General features: G+C 46.8%; 1 non-coding gene across 1 annotated transcript; it reads right to left on the minus strand.

The window, feature by feature from the left end:
• Positions 1 to 5,733: 5,733 nt before the first annotated feature.
• LOC111548527 lies at positions 5,734 to 5,837 on the minus strand. The gene has a single exon (XR_002733453.1). It is a non-coding gene; the product is annotated as a small nucleolar RNA U13 (small nucleolar RNA).
• Between the last annotated feature and the right edge of the window lie 1,216 nt (positions 5,838 to 7,053).

Below are 7,053 nucleotides of genomic sequence, written 5' to 3' on the forward strand. Positions count from 1 at the left end.
CCATTCTTGTTTTTTTTTTGAGCTTCAAAACTAATGACACATTAAAGCTGTATCTCATATTGTGTAGTATCTGCACGGCATTAAATTAACTCTCTGGTTGTTAAAGATTTACTTCTATGTTTATTTCTTAAAGCACTTTTGTTTTTCCACAGCAGGTCTTAAAATTGGCCAGGAAGGTTCTTTTTTTCTTTTCTTTCCCACAGGATCATGATTTTTTTCCATTGTTATTGAAGATTCAAGTAGGAGTTGCATGAATTCCACAAGTGAAATAAAATACATTTATCTTTTCCTTATTATAAAGATTTATTTATCTTTTCCAATTTGCCTTGCCGTTGCCTTACCTGAGCCACAATAGATGCGGTAGACATGGGGCACCTCAGAGATTTGATTTTTTCATGCTCTGAAATTCATAGTAAATCTCATCATGCCACTCCAATCTCTATCCCCAAATCCCTGTCCAAAGTCCACAATCCTTGGTGTGACATGACTCATTCATTCATTTAACATTTCCTGAGTATCTAATGTGTGCAGACTTGCTCTGATGGACTCTGGATTCACAGAGGTTAAAGGACAGATGCAATTCCTGCCCACAGGCGAGAAGGACAATGACACAAATGTGTCAATGATCACATTTTGGATTGTTGAGGTCATGGAATCCAGAGTGACTGAGGAGCTGCGGCAGGAGGAGCTAACTGAATTAGGACCAGGGGTTTGTGAAGCTGGAGTCCATGAAAGCCAAGAAAGGGCTTCTTGGGAATAGGAAATGGTGGAGAGGAGGAATTACATTTTCTACTAACTTCAAACTGAAATTTAGCATTTTCTTTAATTATGAATGTGGGCAACAAACCATGTGGTCTAGGAGCACTGGTATTTTGACACCAATGGAAACTACAGATATTTTCATATTATATGGCAGTTGTTGACAATATCTTGAAATATTTACACATTTCACCACTGAGACACCATGGTACTTGGATACCCTTTGCTAGATCTTGTTATTTAATGTGTTAATAGAGGACATCTATTACTATTTTTTAAATGTTGTGATTACTGTATTTCAATGTCATTGGTTGCCTTTGTCATCCTGAGTATTTAATTTATGCATTTAAAAACATGACTCTGAAAAGAGACTCATAAACCTCACAGAGTTGCACAAGGGGTTGATGGCTCAAAAAACAATGAGAAGCCCTGAGCCCAGCCCTTGCCTTGTGGCTGCCACTGGCCTCCCCAGCCTGGGACTCTGCTGTGGCCTCTGGGCCTCACACATGCTGTTCCTTTGCCCTGTGTTGTCTGTTCCCTCCTCTCTGCTTGGCATTAAATTCCGATGGCTCCCATCATGCTTTGCATAGACATGAAACATCACCAACTTTGGGAAGCCTCACTGGTGGTGCCGCACAGGATATGTGTCCTAGCCAAGTGCTCAGTCTCTTCTCCCACTCCCTCCTCCCTCACCTCACACTTGTCACGTGGCATTGCAGTTACCTCTTTGCTTTGAATGGTTTGTGAGCTACTTGATAGAGAATACCCCTCTTCTCCATCCCTGACCCCCCATGTGTGATGTGCTTATTACAGGCACATCACAAGGATATCCATTCAACACAAGGATACGTAATGCAGGAAGAATGGATGGATGGACAGATGAGCAGATGGATGGATGGATGGATGGTTGGATGGACAGATGGATGGATGAGCACACGGATGGATGGATGGGAGGACAGATGGATGGATGAATAGATGGATGGATGGATGGATGAATAGGTGGATGGATGGATGAATAGGGGGATGGATGGATGAATAGGGGGATGGATGGATGGACGAATAGGCGGATGGATGGATGAATAGGTGGATGGATGGATGGGTGAATAGGTAGATGGATGGATGATGGATGGATGGATGAAAAGATTCAGATACAGGTGCAAAGCATTTCACATGTACAATCTCTTTATTCAGTGTTTCTCCTCTTAGAAATGATATTTTTCTTCCAGCGAAGGTTGGTGGGAATCTTTGTGCTGATAATACCCACAGCTCTTCTCCCATAGCAGGATCTGAGGGAAACTTGGCAAGAAACACTGCCTCTGGATCCAGCCTCCCAGCCTCAGCCCCAGGTCGAGCAGGTGGGCCGGAACCACGGTCGCTGACCAGGGTATCTGATCCTCTCAGTCTGAAGGAAAGTGAGACCTCAGCACAAATGCCATGGATGACAGCATGGGAGGGAGCGGCCCAGAGAGAGAAGCACGAAGCACTCGATCATGTTGGAGGAGGAGGAAGAGTGGGATCCATGGGCGGCAAGACTTTTCCATGGCACAAAAAACTATTTTAGAAGTATCCAGTTGTATAAAGACTGGAAAAGGGCATCTGTTTCAGCCGGTGTACCACAACCAACCACCCACCCGCAGATGAAACGCACTTTCACACCTGCCTCTGAAGATGGGGAAAAACCAAACACAAAAATAGCAACTCTCATTTATTGAGAGCCTACTATGGGTTGTGAGACTTTCCTATGCTATCCCCAATCTCACCATGTGAATGCTGGCACAGTTACTATCACCATTTTACAGACAAGGTGACAGGCTCAGAGAAGTCAAGTTGCCTGAGGCCACATAGATTTAAGGAGCAGAGTCAGAATTTGAACCCTGGTCTTTCTAATCTCAGAGCCCAAGCTCTTCCATTTGCATTAAATTAATCTTTAATTAAGGAAAAGTTTCATCCTCTTGGGGGGGAAATCCATGTAATAATTCTGAAATAAGACCATTTGGACTTTCAAAGGCCCTTTTACCTCGACTGGGTAAAATAGTGTCCCCTTTGAAGGAGTTTCACCTGTGGGCTCTGCAGTTGGGTGGGGAAATCTGTTGATTTTGGGAGCAGCCTCTGCGCTGGAAACAGGAGCATTACAGACAACAAGGAGATATACATATATATATATACACATATATTTTTTCGAGACGGAGTCTCGCTGTCACCCGGACTGGAGTGCAGTGACGCGATCTCGGCTCACTGCAAGCTCCGCCTCCCGGGTTCACGCCATTCTCCTGCCTCAGCCTCCCGAACACCTGGGACTACAGGCGCCGCCACCTCGCCCGGCTAATTTTTTGGATATTTTTAATAGAGATGGGGTTTCACCGTGTTAGCCAGGATGGTCTCGATCTTCTGACCTCATGATCTGCCCGCCTCGGCCTCCCAAAGTGCTGGGATTACAGGCGTGTGCCACCGCTCCTGGCCGACAACAAGGATTTTATGAAAGAGAAGGCCATGACACCAAGTCTCACGGCAAATCCCATGATTTCCTTTGCAGGGGAATTGAAGACAGAAACCTCCTTGAGACCCGGTTAGTGCACTGTTTTCAGAAAACCTGAATGGAACAACCTGTTGAGAGAGCAAAGAGCTCCTGCGTTTGTGGCACACGGGAGCCTGGCAGCAGCAGGTGTGTGTCAGCGGGAGACCCAAGGCAGGCCTCCCCTCCATAGCCCCTCCCACACCCCAAACTTAGCCATGCTGGTACCGGACATCCTGCGCTGCTTTGAGCTGTGACTTCATATCCTCCAGAGCTCCAGGCAGCACTAAAGTCTCTGGGCCGCGGTCAGCTGCTTAGATGGGTTCCCAGGAAGGCTCACTGTTCTGGAAAGGTCTGTAAGCATGTGACCTGAGCTCCTTGAGGTTCAGGGGGCAGGTCTGACCGAAGCAGAGTTTTCCCTTTCCCAGCTCAGGAGGGATTTCCCACTTCTCCCTGTCGAGTGGCTGAGGGTAGTGACTCTGCCAGGCTGGGGGCTGCAGGTCCCGGAAGCCCAGGGCATGGATGCTTATGGGTGTTTGATTGATGTCTTTCCCATAGTCGGTTTCATTTAGGCATTGAATATGTATTTTCTGCCAAACTCTATTACACTTCAAGCTCCATGAAGGCAGGGACCATGACTGCTTTGTTAACTGTATACCCAGGGCCTGGCCCCGAGGCTGGCACTAGATGCCCAACAAACGCTTGTGGAATGAGTGGCCAACACCTTAGCTTTTCTACAGTTGGTCTTTCAGTTTAAAGAGAAAGAATGAAAGCAATGGGATTGGCACTGTGTTCTATGTAAATGCTGCTCCATGGAGTTGTGCAACATCAGTGCTCCAGATAGAAAGGCACACAGCAAAGCTGACTCAGGCACTGGTGCAAGTTCAAGTTTTAACTTTTGTGCCCAGAAAGTCCTCATGTCTCTACTCCTGGCTGGGCCTGGGATGGTCCCAAAGTCTTCAGGTTGATGTTTCTTTAAGGTCGTTCTCGGAAGCAGGACCGGAGTCCTCCTGTTCATGAAGTCCAGGGCTCCCTGCGGTGGTCCCCAGATTGGACCCACCCATGGCCCTGCCTGTGTTCCTGCTGTATCCACCCAGGCCAGGTGTTCCCATCTTACACCTTCCCCTCTCTGCCAGCTCTCAGCATGCCTTCCAGGACATGGCTGGTGTTTGGCTAATGTTTGCATGGAGTTCAGTCTCTCTCCTGGAGAAAAGGGCAGATATTTTGATGGCTGGGGCACCAGCTGGGGCTGTGGATTCCTGCTAAAACCCAGCAGCGCAGCCGAGGGGAAGGAGCCCTGGAATCTGAGTCTGGAGGCCGAGTTAGAGTCTTGACACTGATCCTCAGCTCACTAGAAAATGAAGGCACTGTGATGCCTGAGGTGTCGGCTGCCTCTAGGGTTCCGTGAGTCTCAGACACCCACCTCTCCAAGAGGAGGTGCCAAGGCTGTCACTGATTTGCAATGATTTTCCCATGTGTTAACTGGAAACTTAAAGGAAACGTTAGCCATGAGGGTTGGGAGCTTAGATTAATATTTAGAAAGGATTTACAAAGAAAAGAACCCAGTTAATCCCAAGATAGAGGTCTTTTCATTTCTATTTGTGTAGTGGGTGGAGACGGAGTCCCTGGCTAGGACAGTTCCCACAACCTTCCCTGTAAAGCCCCTCTGCTGTAGCAGTTTCTAACTTTACAGTCACAAAGCCAGCATGTGCTTCCCACGGCTTCGGCCCCCACTGCTGGCGGATGGATTCAGGGCTCTGACTCTGGCCCGAGGAGGAGGCACAGTGCTTGCCAAGTGAGTGACAACTTTAGCAAGCAAAGCTTCAGGACAAAATGGAGAGGCAACCATGACAATGGTCTCAGATCACTCTTTATAGCATAAAAGATTAAAGGCTGGACTTTGGTGTAAGACAGTCTTCATTCTTTGAACTATTGTTTGGCAAACTAATTGGTTTACTTAAGCCTCAGATTCCTTATCTGTTAAATGGAGATAAAAATGGTGTCTATCAGACAGTTCTTGTGAGAATACAATAACATAGTTAAAGCTCGTAACTTAATGCCCAGCAAGCAGTAAGTGCTTAATAAATGCTGGTTATTATTATTATGGTTTTGCTACGGTGTGAATGTGTCCACTAAAGTTCATATGTTGGAAACATAATCCTCAAAGCAATAGTGTTTAGAGGTGGGGCCTTATAAGAGGTATTAGGTCAAAAGGGCTCTGTACTCAGGGAGGACTTAATGCTTTTGTCTTGGGAGTGAGTGAGCTTGAGAGTGGGTGGTTTAAAAAGTGAGTTTGGGTCCCTCTTGCCCCCTCACTCTCATCCTTTCTTGCCCTTCTGCCTTGAGCCATGGCATGACGCAGCACTGAGGCCCTCACCAGATGCCAGTGCCATGCTCTTGGACTTGCCAGCCTCCAGAACTGTGAGCCAAATACATTTCTTTTTCTTTCTTTTTTTTTTTCAGATCAGACGGTTAATGTGCTGACATTGTAACAAGGTTTGAGGGTGCCACATCTCACACATGCGTGTGAACACCCAATCATCATGCTCACAAATTACAAAAGGATCATGCCAAATCCATTTCCGGTAAATTACCTAGTCTTAAGTATTCCATTATAGTAGCACAGAACAGACTGAGACGCGTTATTCTGGCCTCGGTCCCTTGGTTGTTGCATGACAGGGTGTTCCCTTCACTACCGAGAGCCGATGTCTCCTATTATTTCTTAGGCATTAGTACCTTGACAGTTTGGCATAAAATCTCAGTTAGGGCCTCAGAAGACAGAGACACGAGATAACCAGGCTTTCAGAAACACTCCACCCCCACCCGCTCAGCTATGAAAAGGGTTTGTTTCCTGCTGCTGGAAATCCACACATTCCTCCTTGCCAGTGTATACACAAGCAGAGATCAAGTGAATATTGACTAGGGTTCCCCTCCTTCCTCCCTTAAATGCCATCACCTGAATCGCACTGAGGGCACCCCAGAGTCACTCACAGCAGAGTAATTATGTGGAGGCAACACATCCTGCTTATGTCTTCAGACCCCCACCCTCTGGACTGGGAGCTATTGGGCTGCAGCAATGGGGCCTTCTGGAGGGGTCTGCACACACCCCTCCAGATCTGTCCTGGCGATGGTCTGCTGTGCGGAACCCCTTCCACCACCTTCTTCCATTCCATTCACCCCCTGAATGTCCTGGGCAAAACATGTCAGGCCACGGGGAGGAACTTTCTGTTGGTGGTTCCCTAAAGATCCTCTGATGTAGGAAGCCACTACTGCCGGTAAGTTTAAAGTCCCAGTTTCCAGATAAGTATGAGTTTATACTTGTTTATATATTTATTCCTTAGAGTCTCTGGTTGGCTTTTTTTTTTTCCTCCAATGGGAAAGAACTTGGACTTTTTTTTTATTCTTTTTTCTTTCCCCAAATGCTTTGATGAAAGCTTCAGGAGCATTCAACTAACAGATTGGCTGGTAATGACAAAATTAAATGCATCAATTCAAGTAACCGGTAAGTGCTATAAATCTAAAAGCAATATATGTTTTTAACCACCACATCCTTAATGTCTGCAGGCCAAGCTGGTGGTGCTTGGAGGGACTGGAACAGAAAGACATAAGGGACCGCTCTATATTTCAGACAAGTCACTTGAGTGAAACAGCAAAAATCAAGAGGTAGGCACCACCGGAGGTGGGTTGGCAAAATCCAGACCAGCCTGCTCTTCTGCCTCCTCCATGGCCTGAAGGCTGAGCATCAGCGGTGTGCCTGGGCATCAGCGGTGTGGCTGGGCATC

The sequence above is a fragment of the Piliocolobus tephrosceles genome, chromosome 3 (assembly GCF_002776525.5).
Source record: "Piliocolobus tephrosceles isolate RC106 chromosome 3, ASM277652v3, whole genome shotgun sequence".
In the NCBI taxonomy this organism is placed as follows: Eukaryota; Metazoa; Chordata; class Mammalia; order Primates; family Cercopithecidae; genus Piliocolobus; species Piliocolobus tephrosceles.